Below are 21,280 nucleotides of genomic sequence, written 5' to 3'. Positions count from 1 at the left end.
GTACAAAATATGCTGGTATTCAGAAAAATGATGCCTGCATATATATTCATAAATATTGATCCATAAGAGTATATCTTGACCCAAATCAAATGCCGAGTTTGAATAAAATGGATTCATCGTCAATGTCATAGGCTTACAAGTTTTCCAACAGGATGAATGAATGCCATATTCTACCCTAGGTAGAGACGAAATGGCATAAGCCCATAACAAAGAAAATTAGCTCTGCAAAACAGTACTAAGAGCGAAAGAGAAAGACAGTAAATTGCACAAAGGGATTGGTTTCATTTCTTGGAAATTCATCCCCCATGAAACAATTGGATCCATATTATGAGAGTGTGGGTGTTTCGGGAGAAAGCAACAAACGGATATGTATTCTGGGTGAATGGATATTACACAAACATAATTTCCTTCAGTGTGTCTCTGTGTACTGTGAACTGTTAGAAAGTTTAAAGTCGTGTGAAACCATAAACTAAAATTGGTCACATTTCCCTCCATTTGTACTGTGTATACGGATCTGAACCAAAGGAAAGAGGGAAGATAAAAGGACAGTGGCATGCTAGAGGATAGAATCACATTTAACTTAGGAACCTCTCGTTTGATGCAGCCCCTCCCCGAAAAATAATAAGATGCAGCAACCATTGGAGATTGCAGTTACCATTTGGAATCCAGGTGGAATGTTGGTGGGTACCAAGAGGCTTGTTGTGGCTGGTGGATCCAAGGAAACTGGGCAGAATCCTGTGGGTGGTTCAGTGTGATGGAGGGGCTGTCACCCACTGTGGAGCTTTTCTTAGTTCTTTTCTTCAGGAAGCTGTGTAAGTTCGAGATACTGCTGCTGCCCAAAGACCTGAGATCACGGGTCAGTTTCCAGAACCTGAAAGAGCAGACAGTGGAAGATCTGCCTGTCATCATCTTACTGGTGAGTCTCCAAGGTCCTTTCAAAATTGCCCAGTCCTGTTGAAGTCGACTTTATGGGAGACACAAAGAGAAGCTGGCAGAAAAGATGGCTGCACGGCTTGAGGAGAGATGCGAACATATTGATGAGAGTTGTTCTGCTACAATTGGGAATACTGGCATGGAGACATCTGTAGAGAATACCAGGCTCGAGAGAAATTCATGAGACATACTGAACCTCGCTGATAGTGGAAGAAATATACAGAGTGTCAACGTGACCTTGAAGAAGTTACTCAATTCCCTGCTCCAAGAACAGGTCCAAGATTCCTGACGTCTAAAAGAGAAGATATGGCAGAGATGATAAAATTGCTCGTGTTCTTGGAAGAGGTCGTGAGAATCCACACGTCCCAAGGGGCATTTACAAACCAATCAGACAAAAGTGCACAAAGCCCAGGTAAGAATTTTCCCTGGTATGGGCCTTGCTATCAAGCACTTGCTCTACTGTCCCCTCCACTCAGGCATCCATTTTAAGGGATCAGCACCTGAGATGAATTGAATCCAGTAGTAGAATAGCAAGCCCCTCCTAGAATCAGGGTTCGAACAGATTCACACTCTGTGAACAACAGTGATCTCCTAAAAGATCAAATACTCTCGACTAAAATAGATAGGAATTGAATACTTAGCTCACACAAAGAAATGATGACCTTCCCCTAGATTCAGCAAATGCTGGGGTTATGTCTTCTTTTGGGTGAAGGGAATGTTGTAAGTGAGGGGAAACTTTGACTGAACTTGAATAGGTACTAGGCCTCAGATATTCAAGACAGTGCAGTCAATTATTATAAGACAGATGGTGAACTGAGCAGTAAAAGTCACCAAAGACATTAAAGACACAGGTTATGTGGACATTCTTTCACTTCTGTCACGCCCCGGGTACACTTTTTCATGGGGGTGCAGACTTGGTTGTGTTAAATTGCTTTACAAAGCATGATCGGATGATTAAGTGTTCTCATCACTGATAGAAAAACACATGGTTCTCAAAAGCCTAGGATAGCCGCAGCAGGTTTCTCATAGCTATAAAGCCTCTATGTGCTTTTAGAACCAAGCCTAAATATATACATATTGTTTGGATTTTCTTGTATTCTAGTAGAGAGGAATGTTGCACCTTGAAATGACAACATTGGCCAGTATGTGTCATTGGTAATAAAGGGCAACACCTGCAAAAGGAAAACCCAGTTTGGGGGTTATTTCATGGTTCCAATAGGTGTTTCATGGTTCCTGCTGGTGTTGGAGGCTTCAACAGTAAACAGTTGACATGTCCCCTTCAACATTTTGGACTGCTATTTTACATTCTATCTCTCTATTTTTTCCTTAGACCTGACAAAATGTTACAAAAATTTACACGTCTGGCTTCTAGGTAGATTTAGTATGTTTCAAAAACGAACTTCATTTTCATATAAATCCCAAAACATGTAAATCAATTCCATTAACATTTTAAAAACTGCAACTGAGTTATCAACACAATGTCAAAACTGGAGTCTTTGGACAAACCCTCCCACCATGGCTGTATAGAAAATAGAGCTAAGTAAACATAACATTTCTGTGAATTATATCTGGAAAGTGATGATTTATCAATGCCCATGTGGCATAGAACCAATGCAACCTGCGCTCACTTGCTCCCATATACACAGCAATGTAAACATTCACTCACCCAGCCCTTGGCACAGGACACTTGCCGAAGAGTGGTCTGTTACTTCCAAAGACAGGATGAGGCCTCAGAATCCTGGAAGGAGAAGAAGGCAATGTAGAGAACGGAAACCACTACAGGAACTGACCTCTGGTAATGGAGCAGCAAAGGTGAAACTATGCTTTACCTGGACTCACACTCTCAAGTGGACAGCACACATGGGATTGAAGGTGATGCACTGAGTGTTAGAAGAGTGCACAGCAGATGCTTGGCTGACAGGACTCAAAGAAATCAGCACAAAATATTCCCACAATTGATTCTGAGACCAAAGACCCGATCTGCCAAATTTGAGCTGGCAGAGGCAGCAATAAATGAGGGTTAGGGCTACGGATGATGTCTCACGCTGAGTCTCAGGGATCTGGATTGCGTTGTCTGTTGTGGTGGGTCCTATCAAGATAGCAAAACGACCTGTGACCCCAATGAGAGAGCAACAACACTAGCACACAAGGTTGAGTTTATCCATATGTCCCATAGCCACATCCACTGCATCTGCAGGACCAGGGATCAATTTGGCATTTTGCCAATAGAGCACGTGTGGGGTGCAGTCAGAGATATTGTGCATCATGCCTGAGGGATGCAGAGGTCCTTGGGTTTGAAATCAGTATTAAAAATTTTAGGATTTGCTACATTCATAACCTGGAGTGGGATTACAGTTTGGTTTGAGGCACAGGATGCGGAACAGCTCTGTGGTTGCCTTCGGGCAACCATGACACAAGGATGAGGGAACAAGGAAGTGTGGTCAAATTCCACAGAGTGAGAAGATGAAGTATTTCCTTCAGTATTATCTCCCAAAACCAGACGCTACATTTTGAATGGCACTGACATGATATTGCACTGAGTACACATATGTCGGTATGCGGGATCATTCCAGCAGGACCTGTTGTATGACATACATATATATGTTTCCACCAGTGTTTCTTTAGACAGAGAATCTCTTTGAAGAACTGGTAATATTGGGAGATACCCATGGTAATAGAAAGCACAAGCTCACTGTCAGTTTGCTGTTTTTGAAACACTCCAAAATGACATACAGGAGAATGTAGAACTGAAAATTTTTAGAAGCTTCATTTCTACAAGTTTAATTGTCCTGTGCAGTTTCAGAATTCTGAGATAAGTGTAATAAAAATGAGGTTATACTAATCGAAATATTATGGTGTGATCATCACAACAAGACAACACCACCAATTAGAGATATACCAGACAACACACACAAGAACAGGACATGGAATCAAAGTTTTGGAAAAATTGTTCTCACAGAAGTATCATGGAATTTAATTCACCCAAGAGTCTATAATATTCACTTAACAAAGTCCTATATGTCTTAATTAAATACCTGATAGTATTTGAAATAGAGGTAAAGCAGCATACGTAAAGAAACAGGAAGTACAATTTTCAGTCCCAAAGAGATTGAAGGCCCAAAAAATAAGCTTCCAAACAACTAGATGGCAAAAAGTTACCAGAGCATGTATTGAAAACGGAGGTGAGGAAAACACTGATGAACAACATTGTGTCAGAATCACAAAAGGCCGAATACCAGAAAAGTTGAAGAGAAACTCTAAAGAGGAGCCAAATAATATCAGAAAACTCAATGGATGAGATAATAACAGGGCTAAAGTCAGTCCTAAGCAGACTACATAATGCAGAGGGACTCGTGAATGACTGTGAAGACAGAGGAACAGAAATCCCTCGATCAGAAGAAGACATAGAAAAGCAAGTGTAAACCAATGCAAACATTGCTGTTGAATCCCAGGGGAAGACAAAGCATGAAGGACTATGATTCATGAGATTCCCAGACGGGAATGCAAGAGATTAAAAAAAAAAATTCTTAAAAGTTATTTGTAGAAAAATCAGACTGAAACTTTCTGAAAGCTAAGAAAGAATCATCTATACGATTTCAGGTTGTACACAGCGTCCAAAGGAGGTGGAATCCAAATAGACCTACAAGCAGCTGTATAATTCAAATCAACCAGGTTCATGATCATCCCAGTGAGTTAAAATGCACCTAGACGAATTCAACTTAGTCAAAACAGAACCTCCAGAGGGGTTTCAGCTGATATCTCGAGAGAAATATTTCAGGACAGGGAGGAGAGCCAGGACATAGATTTTAACCTGAATGAGAAAAGGCTGCAATATAGGGTAGCCTATGCCACATGACCGCCATTAATAAGAACGGCAGATCTATAGAAATTCACAGACCAGCAAAACTTAAAGGAATTTAGCAGTTCAAAACTTACCATAAAACAAAGATTGAGAATTCATTCCTGAATAGTAACGAATCAAGATGTATTGGATATGAGAAAACCATTATTGGAAATGCAAGAAGAACATGAGTTGCAAAGAATAAAAAAGAAGAAAGCAAGGAGGACAGCAAAAGCCTAGAAATGTGAGAGGGAAGCAGGAAATCATAGGTGATTTTAAACACTATCTTAAGTGATTCAGCTTCTATGACTCTCTGTTTGAAGCAAACGGAGAGATGCATGGCCTAATGTGTTTGCCTAACAAACAAAAAGCAAAGAAACAATCAATCAAAGAAACACAAAAAGGATACAGTTGGCATACATATACCAAAGGAACCATGATTATTCAAAAGAAAATACTCAAAGTAATGTCAACAAACATTCAGCAAGCATTGACCCAGTATTGCTGCTTGCATGTACTCGAAAAGCTTGTATTCAGGAAAATGATGCGTGAGTAAATATTCATCAATATTGATTCATAAGAGTATATCGTGACCCAAATCAAATGCCGAGTTTGAATAAATGGATTCATATTCCTTGATATAGACTTACAACTTTTCCAACAAGATGAATCAATGCCATATTCTACCCTAGGTAGAGATGAAATGGCAAAAGCCTATAACAAAGACAAGGAGCTCTGCAAAACTGTACTAAGAGCAAAAGAGACAGACAGGAAAGTGCACATAGGGATTGGTTTCATTTCTTGGAATTTCAGTTCCCATGAAACAATTGGATCCATATTCTGAGAGTGTGGGTGTTTCAGCAGAAAGCAACAAACGGATATGTATTCTGGGTGAATGGATATTACACAAACATAATTTCCTTTAGTGTGTCTCTGTGTACTGTGAACTGTTAGAAAGTTTAAAGTCGTGTGAAACCATAAACTAAAAATGGACACATTTCCCTCCGTTTGTACTGTGTATACGGATCTGAACAAAAGGAAAGAGAGAAGGAAAAAGGACCATTGGACGTTAGTGAATAGAATCACATTAATCTTAGGAATCTGTCATCTGATGCAGCCCCTCCCCCAACAATAACAAGATGTAGCAACCATTGGAGATGGCAGTTACCGGTTGGATGCCAGGTGGAATGATGGTGGGTACCACGAGGCTTGTTGTGGCTGGTGGATCCAAGGAAACTGGGCAGAATTCTGTGGGTGGATCAGTGTGATGGAGGGGCTGACGCCATCTGTGGAGCTTGTCATAGTTCATTTGTTCGGGAAGTTATGTCAGATCGAGATACTGCCCAAAGACCTGAGATCACGGGTCAGTTTCCAGAACCTGAAAGGGCAGACAGTGGAAGATCTGCCTGTCATCAGCTTATAGGTAGGCTCCTTGGTCCTTTCAGAATTGCCCAGTCCTGTTTAATTCGACTTTATGGGAGACACGAAGAGAAGCTTGCAGAAAAGCTGGCTGCATGGATTGAGGAGTGATGAGAAAAGATTGATGAGAGTTGTTCTGCCTCAATGGAGAATGCTGGCATGGAGACATCTCTAGAGAATACCAGGTTCGGAAGACATTCATGAAACTTATTGAATCTCGCTGATACTGGCCGAAATATAAGGAGTGTCAACCTCCCTTGAAGAAGTTATTCAATTCCCTACTAAAAGAACGGGTCGAAAATCCCCGACGTCTAAAAGAGAAGAGTTGTCAGAGAAGATTAATGCGCTCCTGTTCTTGTAATGGGTCGTAAGATTCCACACATCCCAAGGGGCATTTAGAAACAATTCAGACCTCAAAGCACCAAGCCCAGGTAAGACATTTACCAGGTATGGGCCTAGCTATCAAGCACTTGCTCTACCCTCCCCTCCACTCAGTCATCCACTTTAAAGGATCAGCTCCTGAGGTGAAATGAAACCATTAGGAGATTAGCAAGCCCATCCAAGAATCAGGGTTCAAAAAGATTCACTCCCTGTGAACAACAGTGAAATTTTTAAAGATCAAATACTCTCGACAAAAATATATAGGAATTGAATAATTAGCTCACAAAAAGAAATGATGACCTTCCTGTAGATTCAGCAAATGCTGGGGTAATGTCTAATTTGGGGTGAATGTAGTTTTTTAACTGAGGTGAATCTATGACTGAACTTGAATAGTTATAACGCCTCAGTTTTACAAGACAGTATAGTCAAATATTAGAAGTCAGATAGTAAACTGAATTGTAAAAGTTGCCAAAGACATTAAAGACACAGGACAAGTGAACCGTCTTTCCCTTCAGTCAAGCCCCGGGTGAAATATATCATGGGGGTGCAGACTTGGATTTGTTAACTTGCTTGACCCATAATGATCAGAAGATTAAGCATTCTCATCACTGATAGAAAAAAAAAAAACCTGGTTCTCAAAAGCCTAGCATACCTGCAGCAGGTATCTCATAGATATAACACCCATAGGTGCTTTAGGATTCAAGCATAATATATATATTTTGTTTGGATTTTTTTGTATGTTAGTAAAGAGGAATGTTACACCTTGAAATGCCAACATTGGCCAGTATGTGTCATTGGAAGTGAAGGGCAAAATTGCACAAGGGAAACCCAGGATGGGGGTTATTTCATGGTTCCAATACTTATTTACTGGTTCCTGTTGGTGTTGGAGGCTTCAAGAGTAAAGAGTTGACATGATCCGTTAAAAATTAGGACTGCTATTTCCACTTCATCTGTCTATTATTTCCTTAGAGCTGACAAAATGTTACAAAAATAGACAAGTCTGGCTTCTAGGTAGATTTAGTATGTTTCATAAAATAACTTCATTTTCATATAAATCCCAAAACAAGTAAATCAATTCTATTTATATTTTAAAAACTGAAACTGAGTTATCAACACAATGTCAAAACTGGAGTTTCCGGGAAACACTCCCACCATGGCTGTATAAAATACAGAGCAAAATAAACGTCATATTTCTGTGAATTATATCTGGAAAGTGATGATTTATCAATGACCAGTTGGGAGAGAAACAGTGCAACTTGCGCTCACTTGCTCCCATGTACACAGTAATGTGAACATCCACTCACCCAGCCCTTGGCACAGGACACTTGCCGAAGAGTGGTCTGTTATTTCCAAAGACAACATGAGGCCTCAGAGTCCTTGAAAGAGGAGAAGGTAATTTACAGAACGGAAACCACTACAGGATCTGACCTCTGGTAATAGAGCAGCAATGGTGAAACTCTGCTTTACTTGGACCCACACTCTCAAGCTGACTGCACACATGGGATTGAAGGTGATGCACTGAGTGTTAGAAGAGTGCACAGCAGATGCTTGGCTGACAGGACTCAAAGAAATCAGCACAAAATATCCCCACAATTGATTCTGAGATCAAGAACCGAGCTGCCAAATTAGAGCTAGCAGAGGCATCAGAAAATGAGGGATAGGGGTACGGATGATGGCACACGCTTAGTCTCAGGGATCTGGATTGCGTTGTGGGTTGTGGTGGGTCTTATCAAGAGAGCAAACTGACTTGTGACCCCAATGAGAATGCAACCACACTAGCGTGCTAGTTTGAGTATATCGATATGTCCCATGGCCACATCCAATACATCAGCATGACCAAGGACCAATTTGGCATTTCGCCAATAGAGCATGTGTGCAGCTCAATCAGAGATATTGCAGATTGTGTCTGAGCGATCCAGGGGGCCATGGGATTGAAATCAGAATTAAAAGTTTTGGGATCTTTTATCTCCATAACCTGTAGAATATTACGGTTTCGTTTGAGGCAGAGAATGCGGAAGAGCACTGTGGTTGCCTTCGTGCACCCATGACACAAGGATGAGTGAACAAGGAATAGTGGTCAAAGTCCACAGCATGAGAAGTTGAAGAATTACCTTCAGCATTATCTCCCAAATGCAGATGCTACATTTTGGATGGCACTGACATGGTACTGAACCGAGGACACATACGTTGGTCTGAAGGATCGTTCCAGCAGGCCTTATTGTATGACATCCATAGATATATTTCCAATGGTGTTTCTGTAGACAGAGAAGCTCTAGGAGGAACTGGTAATATTGGGACATTCCCATGGAAATAGAAAGCACAAGCTCACTGTCAGTTTCCTGTATTGGAAACGCTAAAAAATGACATACAGCAGAATGCAGAGCTGAAAATACTTAGAAGCTTCATTTCCACAAGTGGAAATGTCCTGTGCACTTTCAGAAGTCTGAGATAAGCCTAATAAAAATGAGGTTATACTAATCAAAATATTATGGTGTGTTCATCACAAAAAAGGCAACACCAGCAATTTGAGATATACCAGACAACACACACAAGAACAGGACATAGAATCGATGTCTAGGAAAAATTGTCCTGACAGAAACATCATGGAATTGCATACACCAAAGGGTCTATAAAATTTAATGAACAAAGCCCTATAATTCTACATTAGATACCTGATAGTACTTGACCAGTAGAGATAGAGAAGAATAGGAAAAGAACAGGAAGTACCATTTTCAGTTCCAAGGAGATTGAAGACCCAAAAAATAAGCTTAAATGACTAGACTGCATAACGCTTCCCGAGCAAGCATTGAAAATGGAGGTGAGGAAAACACTGAAGAAATAGAGCATCTCAGATACACAAAAGGCAGAATACCAGAAAAGGAGAAGATAAAATCTAAAGATGAGCCAAATAATATAAGAAAACTCAAATGATGAGATAATAACAGGGCTAAAGTCAGTCCTTTGCAGACTAGATATTGCAGAGGGACTCGTGAATGACTGTGAAGACAGGGAACAGAAATCCCACGAGCAGAATACATAGAAAAGCAAGTGTAAACCAATGCAAACATTTCTGTTGAATCATGGCGTAAGACAAAGCATGAAAAATTATGAAACCTAAGCGTCCCAGATGGGAATGCAAGAGATTAAGAAAAAAAAATGTCTGAGAGTTTATTTGTAGAAAATTCAGACTGAAACTATCTGAAAGCCAAGAAAGTAACATCTATAAGATTTCAGGAAGTACACAGCGTCCAAAGGAGGTGGAATCCCTATAGACCAACAAGCTGCAGTATACTTCAAATCTACAAATTTCACGATCATCCCATTGATTTAAAATGCACTAGACGAAAGCAACATAGTCACAACAGAAACTCCAGCAGGCTTTCAGCAGATATCTCGACAGAAATATTGCAGGACAGGTAGGAGTGCAAGGACATAGACCATAAACACAATGAGATAAAGCTGCAACATAGGTTAGCCTATGCCACATGTCTGCCATTAATAATAACGGCAGAGCTAGAGAATTTCACAGACCGGCAAAACTTAAAAGAAATCAGCAGTTCGAAACTAACCCTAAAAGTAACATTGAGAATTCTACCCTGAATAGAAAGTAGAAAGATGTAATGGGTATAAGAAAACCATAACTGGAAATGCAGGAAGAGCTTGAGATTCAAAGATTAAAAAAGAAGAAGGCAAGGAGGACAGCAAAAACTTACAGATGGGAGAGGGAAGCAGGAAATCATAGGTGATTTTAAGCACTATCTTAACTGAATCAGCTTCAATGACTCTCTGTTTGAAGCAAACGGAGAGATGCATGGCCTAATGTGTTTGCAAAACATATAAGAAGAGAACAAACAATCAATCAAACAAACACAAAAGGGTACAGTTGGCAGACATATATCAAAGAAACCATGAACATTCAAAAGAAAATACTCAAAGTGATGTCAATGATCATTCAGCACGCATCGACCCAGTATCGATGCTTGCATATACTCAACACTCTTGTATTCAGAAAAATCATGCGTGCATAAATATTCATAAATATTGTTTCATAAGAGTATATAGTGACCCAAATCAAATGCCGAGTTTGAATAAAACGTATTCATAGAACGTGATATATACTTACATGTTTTCCAACAGGATGAATGAATGCCACATAATACCATAGGTAGAGACAAAATGGCATAAGCCTATAAGAAACACAAGTAGCTCTGCAAAACTATACACAGTTCTAAAGAGGAATACAGTAAAGTGCACATAGGGATTGGTTGCATTTCTTGTAATTTCAGCCCCCATGAAACAATTAGATATATATTCAGAGAGTGTGGGTGTTTCAGCAGAAAGCAACAAACGGATATGTATTCTGGGTGAATGGATATTACACAAACATAATTTCCTTTAGTGTGTCTCTGTGAACTGTGTAATTTTAGAAAGTTTAAACTCCTGTGAAACAATAAACTATAAATGGACACATTTCCATCCCTTTGCACAGTTTATATGGATCTGAACCAAAGGAAAGAGGGAAGAAAAAAGGACCATGGGATGCTAGTGGATAGAATCACATTAACCTTTGGAATCTGTCGTCTGATGCAGCCCCTCCACCAACAATAACAAGAAGCAGCAACCATTGGAGATGGCAGTTACCATTTGGAATCCAGGTGGAATGTTGGTGGGTACCACGAGGCTTGTTCTGGCTGGTGGATCCAAGGAAACTGGGCAGAATTCTGTGGGTGGATCAGTGTGATGGAGGGGCTTCCGCCCTCTGGGGAGCTTGTCTTAGGTCTGTTTTTCGGGAAGCTGTATAAGTTCGAGATACTGCTGCTGCTCAAATACATGAGATTTCGGGTCAGTTTCCAGAACCTGAAAGGGCAGACAGTGGAAGATCTGCCTGTCATCAGCTTACTGGTGAGGCTCCGAGGTCCTTTCAAAATGGCCAATTCCTCTTGAAGTCGACTTTATGGGAGACACAAAGGGAAGTTGGCAGAAAAGCTGGCTGCACTGATTGAGGAGAGATGCGAACATATTCATGAGAGATGTTCTGATACAATGGAGAATACTGAAATGGAGACATTTGTAGAGAACACCAGGCTCAAAAGACCTTCATGAGACATATTGAACCTCGCTGATACTGGCAGAAATATACGGAGTGTCAACGTGACCTTAAAGAAGTTACTCAATTCCCTGCTCCAAGAACGGGTCCAAGATTCCTGACGTCTACAAGAGAAGAGATGGGAGAAATGATAAAAGCGCTAGTGTTCCTGGAAGAAGTCTTCAGAATCCACACGTCCCAAGGGGCATTTACAAACAATTTAGACCAAAATGCACCAAGACCATGTAAGACTTTGCCCATTAACACCCTAGCTATCAAGACCATGCTCTAACCTCCCTTCCACTCAGGCATCCATTGTAAAGATCAGCACCTAATGTGAAATGAAGCCAGTAGGAGAATAGCAATCCCCTCCTAGAATCAGGGTTCCAACACATTTACACTCTGAGAACAGTGTACTCCTTAAATATCAAATGCTCTCGACTAACATAGATATGATTTGAATACTTAGCTCACACAAAAGAAATGATGATCTTCCCCTAGATTCAACAAATAATGGGGTTATGTCTTCTTTGGAGTGAAGGGAGTGTGGTAAGCGAGGGGAATATTTCACTGAACTTGAATAGGTATTAGGCCTCAGTTTCACAAGACAGTATAGTCAAATATTATAAGTCAGATAGTGAACTGAAATGTAAAAGTCACCAAAGACATTAAAGAAATGTTATGTGGACCGTCTTTCCCTTCAGTCAAGCCCCGGGTGCACTATATCATGGGTGTGCAGACTTGGTTTTGTTAAAATACTTTACCCTTCATGATCGTAAGACGAAGGGTTCTCATCAATGATAAAATACAACATGGTTCTCAAAAGCCTAGCATAGCTACAGAAGTATTCTCATAGCTATTGTGCTTCTAGGTGCTTTAGGAACCAAGCATAAATGTAGATATTTCATTTGGAATTTCTTGTATATATTTAGAGAGGAATGTTACACTTTGAAATGCCAACATTGGCCAGTAAGGGTCACTGTAAGTAAAGGGCAAACCTTGCAGAAGGGAAACGCAGTTTGGGGGTTATTTTATGGTTCCAATATTCATTTCCTTGTTCCTGTTGGTGTTGGAGGCTTCAAGTGTAAAGACTTGACATGTACCGATCAAAATTTGGACTGCTGTTTTACATTCTATCTGTTTTTTTTTCCTTAGAACTGACAAAATGTTACAAAAATAGACAAGTCTGGCTTCTAGGTAGATTTTGTATGTTTCAGAAACTAACTTCATTTTCATATAAACCCCAAAACATGTAAATCAATTCTATTAAACATTTTAAAAACTGCAACTGAGTTATCAACACATTGTCAAAAATGGAGTCTTCGGGAAACACTCCCACCATGGCTGTATAAAATACAGAGCAAAATAAACATCATATTTCTGTGAATTATATCTGGAAAGTGATGATTTATCAATGACCAATTGGCAGAGAACCAGTGCAACTTGCGCTCACTTGCTCCCATGTACACAGTAATGTAAACATCCACTCACCCAGCCCTTGGCACAGGACACTTGCCGAAGAGTGGTCTGTTATTTCCAAAGACAACATGAGGCCTCAGAGTCCTTGAAAGAGGAGAAGGTAATTTACAGAACGGAAACCACTACAGGATCTGACCTCTGGTAATGGAGCAGCAATGGTGAAACTCTGCTTTACTTGGACGCACACTCTCAAGCTGACTGCACACATGGGATTGAAGGTGATGCACTGAGTGTTAGAAGAGTGCACAGCAGTTGCTTGGCTGACAGGACTCAAAGAAATCAGCACAAAATATCCCCACAATTGATTCTGAGATCAAGAACCGAGCTGCCAAATTTGAGCTAACAGAGGCAGCAGAAAATGAGGGATAGGGGTACGGATGATGGCACACGCTTAGTCTCAGGGATCTGGATTGCGTTGTGGGTTGTGGTGGGTCCTATCAAGAGAGCAAACCGACTTGTGACCCCAATGAGAAAGCAACCACACTAGCACGCTAGTTTGAGTATATCGATATGTCCCATGGCCACATCCAATACATCATCATGACCAAGGACCAATTTGGCATTTCGCCAATAGAGCACGTGTGCGGATCTGAGATATTGCACATTGTGTCTGAGCGATCCAGGGGCCCTTGGGATTGAAATCAGTATTAAAAGCTTTGGGATCAGCTACATTCATAACATGGAGTTGGATTACATTTTGGTTTGAGGAAAAAATGTGGAAGAGCACTGTGGTTGCCTTCGTTCACCCATGACACAAGGATGAGTGAACAAGGAATAGTGGTCAAATTCCACAGCATGAGAAGATGAAGAATTACCTTCAGCATTATCTCCCAAATGCAGATGCTACATTTTGGATGGCACTGACATGGTACTGCACCGAGGACTCATACGTCGGTCTGTAGAATCATTCCAGCAGGCCCTGTTGTATGGCATCCATAGATATGTTTCCAATGGTGTATCTGTAGACAGAGAAGCTCTGGGAAATATTGGTAATATTGGGAGTTTCCCATGGCAGTAGAAAGCACAAGCTCACTGTCAGTTTCCAGTTTTGGAAATGCTCCAAAATGACATACAGCAGAATGCAGAGCTGAAAATCTTTAGAAGCTTCATTTCCACAAGTGGAAGTGCCCTGTACACTTTCAGGATTCTGAGATAAGCGTAATAAAAATGAGGTTATACAAATCGAAATTTTATGCTGTGTTCATCACAACAAAGGCAACACAGGCAATTAGAGTTATACCAGACCACACACACAAGAGCAGGACATAGAATCAATGTGTAGGAAAAATTTTCCTCACAGAAATATCATGGAATTGCTTACAAAAAGAGTCTAAAATATTCACATATCAAAGCCCTATAATTCTACATTAGATACCTGATAGTACTTGACCAGTAGAGATAAAGAAGAATAGGAAAAGAAAAAGGAAGTACCATTTTCAGTTCCAAAGAGACTGAAGGCCCAAAAATTAAGGTTTCAAATGACTAGGATGCATAACGCTACCAGAGCAAGCATTGAATTTGGTGGTGAGGAAAACACTGAAGAAAAAGAGTGTCTCAGATTCACAAAAGGCAGAATACCAGAAAAGGAGTAGCGAAATTCTAAGGACGAGCCAAATAATATAAGAATACTCAAATGATGAGATAATAACAGTGTTAAAGTCAGTCCTAAGCACACTAGATAATGCAGAGGGACTCGTGAATGACTGTGAAAGCAGGGGAACAGAAATCCCACGAGCAGAAGAATACATAGAAAAGTAAGTGTAAACCATTGCAAACATTTCTGTTGAATCATGGGGTAAGACAAATCATGAAATACTACGAAACATAAGAGTCCCAGAAGGGAATGCAAGAGATTAAGAAAAAAATATCTGAAAATATATTTGTAGAAAAATCAGACTGAAACATTCTAAAAGCCAAGAAATAATCATCTATAAGATTTCAGGAAGTACACTGCGTCCAAAGGAGGTGGAATCCCAATAGACCTACAAGCAGCTGTATAATTTCAATCTACAAAGTTCACGATCATCCCATTGATTTAAAATGCACCTAGACGAAAGCAACTTAGTCAAAACAGAACTTCCAGAGGGCTTTCAGCTGATATCTCGACAGAAATATTGCAGGATAGGGAGGAGTGCCAGGATATAGACCATAAACTGAATGAGACAAAGCTGCAATCTAGGTTAGCCTATGCCACATGTCAGCCATTAATAATAACGGCAGAGCTAGAGAATTTCACAGACCGGCAAAACTTAAAAGAAATCGGCAGTTCGAAACTAACCCTAAAAGAAAAATTGAGAATTCTAACATGAATAGAAAGTAGCAAGATATAATGGGTATAAGAAAACCATTACTGGAAATGCAGGAAGAGCTTGAGATTCAAAGAATAAAAAAGAAGAAAGCAAGGAGGACAGCAAAACCCTAGAGTTGTGAGAGGGAAGCAGGAAATCATAGGTTATTTAAACACTATCTTAACTTAATCAGCTTCTATGACTCTCTGTTTGAAGCAAACGGAGAGATGCATGGCCTAAAGTGTTTGGAAAACAAACAACAAGGAAACAAACAATCAATCAAACAAACACAAAAAGTGTACGATTGTCTGAAATATACCAAAGTAAACATGAATATTCAAAAGAAAATACTCAAAGTGATGTCATGGATCATTCAGCACGTATCGACCCAGTATCGATGCTTGCATGCAGTCAACACGATTGTATTCAGAAAAATCATGAGTGCATAAATATTCATAAATATTGATTCATAAGAGTATATCGTGACCTAAATCAAATGCCGTGTTTGAATAAAATGTAGTCATAGACCGTGATATAGACTTACATGTTTTCCAACAGGATGAATGAATGCCATATACTACCCTAGGTAGAGACGAAATGGCATAAGCCTATAAGAAACACAAGTAGCTCTGCAAAACTGTACTAAGAGCAAACGAGACAGACAGTAAAGGTCACATAGGGATTGGTTTCATATCTCGGAATTTCAGCCCCCATGAAACAAATGGATCCATTTTCTGAGAGCGTGGGTGTTTCAGCATAAAACAACAGACGTATATGTATTCTGGGTGAATGGATATTACACAAACATGAGTCTCCTTTAGTGGGGTCTCTGTGCTCTGCGAGCTGTTAGAAAGTTTCAAGACGTGTGAAAACATAAACTAAAACTGGACACACTTCCCTCCGTTTGTACTGTATATATAGATCTGAACCAAAGGAAAGAGGGAAGAAAAAAGGACAATGGCACGCTAGTGGATAGAATCACATTTAACTTAGGAACCTCTCGTTTGATGCAGCCCCTCCACCAACAATAACAAGAAGAAGCAACCATTGGAGATGGCAGTTACCGGTTGGATTCTAGGTGGAATCTTGTTGTGTACCACGAGGCTTGTTCTGGCTGGTGGATCCAAGGTAACTGGGCAGAATTCTGTGGGTGGATCAGTGTGATGGAGGGGCTGCCACCCTTTGTGGAGATTGGCTTAGGTCTTTTGTTCGGGACGCTGTGTAAGTTCAAGATAATGCTGCTGCCCAAAGACCTAAGTTCACGGGTAAGTTTCCAGAACCTGAAAGGGCAGACAGTGGAAGATCTGCCTGTCATCAGCTTACTGGTGAGGCTCCGAGGTACTTTCAGACTTGCCCAGTCCTGTTGAAGTCGACTTTATGGGAGACACGAAGAGAAGCTGGCAGAAAAGCTGGCTGCACAGATTGAGGAGAGATGCGAACATATTGATGAGAGTTGTTCCGCTACAATGGAGAATACCGGCATGGAGACATCTCTAGAGAATACCAGGCCTGAAAGACATTCATGAGACCTACTGAACCTCTGTGATACTGGCAGAAACATTCGGAGTGTCAACGTGCACTTGAGAAAGTCACTCAATTCTCTGCTCCAAGAACGGCTCCACGATTCCTGACGTCTAAAAGAGAAGAGAAGGCAGAGATGATAAAAGCGCTCATGTTCTTGGAAGAGGTTATGAGAATCCACAGGTCCCAAGGGGCATTTTTAAACCATTCAGACCAAAATGAACCAAGCACAGGTAAGCCTTTTCCCAGGTTTGGGCCTTGCTATCAAGCAATTGCTCTTCGCTCCCCTCCCATCAGTCAACCATTTTAAAGGATCAGAACCTGAGCTGCAATGAAGCCAGTAGGAGAAGAGCAAGCCCCTCCTAGAATCAGAGTTCCTTCAGCTTCACACTCTGTGAACAACAGTGAACTCCTTAAAGGTCAAATACTCTCGCCTAAAATAGTTAGGAATTGAATACTTAGCTCACACAAAGAAATGATGACCTTCCCCTAGATTCAGCAAATGCTGGGTTTATGTCTTGTCTGGGGTGAAGGGATTGTGGAAAGTGAGAGGAATCTTTGACTGAACTTGAATATGTACTAGGCCTCAGTTTTTCAAGACAGTATAGGTAAATATTATGTCAGATAGTGACCTGAACTGTAAAAGTCTTGAAAGACTTTAAAAACACAGCTTTGTGGACTGTCTTAATGTTCAGCGAAGCACCGGGTGCACGATATATTGGGGGTGCAGACTTGGTTGTGTTAAATTGCTTTACCCAACATGATCGGATGATTAAGCATTCTCAACACTGATAGAAGAACACCTGCTTTTCAATAGCCTAGCATAGCTGCAGCAGTGTTCTCATAGCTAAAATGCCTGTATGTGCTTTTGGAATCAAGCCTAAATGTATACGTTTTGTTTGGTTTTTCTTGTACTTTCCTAGAGAGGAATGTTACCCCTTGAAATGCCAACATTGGCCAGTATGTGTCATCGGGAGTATTGGGCACCACATGCACAACGGAAACCCAGGTTCTCAGTTATTTCATGGTTTCTGTAGGTACTTCATGGTTCTTGTTGGTGTTGGAGGCTTCAACAGTAAAGAGTTGACATGTCCCCTTCAACATTTTGGACTGCGATTTTACTTTCTATCTGTCTACAATTTTCTTAGAGCTGACATAATGTTACAAAAATTGACAAGTCTGACTTCTAGGTAAATTTAGTACGTTTCCAACACTAACTTCATTTTCATATAAATCCCAAAATATGTAAAACAATTCTATTAACCTTCTTAAAAACTGCAAATGTGTTATCAACACAATGTCAAAATTAGAGTCTTCGGACAATCCCTCCAACCAAGGCTTTATAGAAAACAGAGCTAAACAAACATCACATTTCTGTGAATTACATCTGGAAAGTGATGATTTATCGATGCCCAGTTGGCAGAGAACCAGTGCAACCTGCGCTCACTCCCTCCCATGTACACAGCAATGTAAACTTCCACTCACCCAGCCCTTGGCACAGGACACTTTCCGAAGAGTGGTCTGTTACTTCCAAAGACAGGCTGAGGCCTCAGAAAACCTGGAAGCAGGAGAAGGCAAAGTAGAGAATGGAAATCTGTGCAGGATCTGACCTCTGTTGATGGACCAGCAAAGGTGAAGCTATGTTTTACTGGGACGCACACTCTCAAGCGGACAGCACACATGGGAATGTAGTTAATGTGCTGAGTGTTAGAAGAGTGCACAGCATATGCTTGGCTGACATAACTCATAGAAATCAGCACAAAATATCCCCACAATTGATTCTGAGACCAAGATCCGATCCGCCAAATTTGAGCAAGCAGAGGCAGCAGAAAATGAGGTATAGAGCTACAGATAATGGCACACGCTGAGTCTCAGGGATCTGGAGTGCGTTGTGGGTTGTGGTGGGTTCTATCAAGAGAGCAAACCGACCTGTTACCCCAGTAAGAAAGCAACCACATTGGCGTGTGTGGTTGAGTTTTTCGATATGTGCCATGGCCACATCCACTGCACCTTGCAGGCCCAGGATCAATTTGGCATTTTGCCAATAGAGCACGTGTGGGGCTCAACTAGGGAAGCCGTGCATCTGGTCTGAGGGATTCAGTGGCCCTTGGGTTTGAAATCAGTATTAAAAGCTTTAGGATCTGCTACAGTCATAACCTGGACAGGGATTACGGATTGGTTTGAGGAAGAGAATTCGGTACAGCTCTGTGGTTGCATTCGTGCACCCATGACCCAAGGATGAGGGATCAAGGAAGAGTGGTCAAAGTCCACAACGTGAGAAGTTGAAGCATTTCCTTCAGCATTATCTCCCAAATGCAGATGCTACATTTTGGATGGCACTGACATGGTACTGCACAGGGGACACAAAGATCGGTCTGCGGGATCATTCCAGCAGGCCCTGATGTATGACATCCATACATATGTTTCCACTGGTGTTTCTGTATACAGAGAAGCTCTGGGAAGAACTGGTAACATTGGGACATTCCCATGGCAATAGAAAGCACAAGCGCACTCTCAGTTCGCTGTTTTGGAAAGACTCCAATATGACGTACAGCAGAATGCCGAGCTGAAAACCTTTAAGCTTCATTTCCAGAAGAGGAAGTGGACTCTGCACTTTCAGAATTGTGAGGTAAGTGCAACAAAACAAAGTTTTACTAATTGAAATAATATGGTGTGCTCATCACAACAAAGGCAACACCAGCAATTAGAGCTATACCAGACAACACACACAGGAACAGGACATGGCATCAATGCCTAGGGAAAATTGTCCTCACAGAAATATCATGGAACTTTGTACACCCAATGGTCTAAAATTTTCACTTAACAAAGCCCTATAAATCTATATTAGATACCTGATATTACTTGACCAGTAGAGATAAAGTATAGTAAAAAAACAGGAAGTACCATTTTCAGTTCCAAAGAGTTTGAAGGCCCAAAAAATAAGCTTTCAAACATCTAGACTGCAAAACGCTACCAGAGAAAGTATTGAAAACTGAGGAGAGGAAAACATGAAGTACAACAGTGTCTCAGAATCACAAAAGGCAGTATACCAGGAAAGGGGAAGAGAAACTCTAAAAACGAGCCAAACAATATCAGAAAACCCAAGGATGAGGCAATACCAGGGCTAAAGTCAGTCCAAAGCAGACTTGATAATGCAGACGGACTCGTGAAAGACTGTGAAGACAGGGGAACAGAAATCCCTCGATCAGAAGAAGACATAGAAAAAGAAGTGCAAACCAATGCAAACATTGCTGTTGAAGCCTGGGTTAAGACAAAGCATGAAAGAGTATGATTCGTAAGAGTCCCAGATGGAAAAGCAAGATTAACAAAAAAAAAAGCCTGAAAAGATAATTGTAGAAAAGTCAGACTGAAATTGCTGAAAGACAAGAAATAATGAGGTATACGAAATCAGATAGTACACATACCAAAGGAGTTGGAAACCCAATACATCTACATTCAGCAGTATTATTCAAATCAACAAAGTTCATGATCAACCCAGTGATTTTAAATGCATCTAGAGGAAGTTAACTTAGTCACAACACTACCTCCAGATGGGTTTCATCTTATATGTCGAGAGGAATATTGCAGGATAGGAAGGAGTGACAGGACTTAGACCAAATCCTGAATAAGAAAAAGCTGCAATCTATGGTAGCCTATGCTACAAGACTGCCATTCCTATTATAGGCCGTTCTAGATAATTTCTCAGACCAGCAAAACTTAGAAGAATTCAGCAGTTAGGAACTTATCCTTAAAGGAATATTGAGAATTCCACCCTGAATCGAAAAGTAGCAAGTAGAAATATAAATAAGTAAACCATTATTGGAAATGAAAGAAGAGCAATGAGTTGCAAAGAATAAACAAGAAGGCAATGAGGAAATCAAATTCCTGAAGATGGGAGAGGGTAGCAGGAAATCATAGATGATTTTCAGCACTATACTAAGTTAATCAGCTTACATGACTCTCTGAAGCAAACGGAGAGATGCATGGCGTAATGTGTTTGCAAAACAAACAACAAGCAAACAAACAATCAAAGAATTAAACACAAAAAGTGTACGGTTGTCTGACATCTATCCAAATGAAACATGATAATTCAAAATAAATTACTCAAATTGATGTCAAGGATCATTCAGCCTGCATTGACCCAGTATCGAGGCTTGCATGTAATCAACACACATGTATTCAGAAAACAGATGCATGAATTAATTTTCATAAATATTGATTCATAAGAGCATATCGTGACCTAACCCAAATGCCGATTTTGAATAAGATGGAGTCATAGTCCGTGATATAGTATTACAAGTCTTCCAACAGGATCAATGAATGGCATATTCA

General features: G+C 40.6%; 1 long non-coding RNA gene across 2 annotated transcripts in view; it reads right to left on the bottom strand.

Annotated features, from left to right (window-relative positions):
* LOC135320687 (uncharacterized) overlaps positions 1-8,724 on the bottom strand; it is a 40,027-nt gene extending 31,303 nt beyond the window's left edge. The window contains exons 1-4 of one of the 2 annotated variants that reach the window (XR_010379946.1): positions 5,943-7,212; positions 2,763-3,022; positions 2,600-2,671; positions 656-1,225 (exon numbers count right to left, since the gene is read on the bottom strand). This is a non-coding gene — a long non-coding RNA (uncharacterized LOC135320687). Of the gene's footprint in view, positions 1-655; positions 1,226-2,599; positions 2,672-2,762; positions 3,023-5,942; positions 7,213-8,685 lie in introns of those variants that run through there. The other variant, XR_010379947.1, reaches the window with a different exon arrangement.
* Between the last annotated feature and the right edge of the window lie 12,556 nt (positions 8,725-21,280).

Source organism: Camelus dromedarius, unplaced genomic scaffold (genome assembly GCF_036321535.1).
Source record: "Camelus dromedarius isolate mCamDro1 unplaced genomic scaffold, mCamDro1.pat HAP1_SCAFFOLD_114, whole genome shotgun sequence".
NCBI classification, from domain to species: Eukaryota; Metazoa; Chordata; class Mammalia; order Artiodactyla; family Camelidae; genus Camelus; species Camelus dromedarius.
Note: the sequence above shows the minus strand (reverse complement) of the source record. Positions and strands in the feature narration are given on the sequence as shown.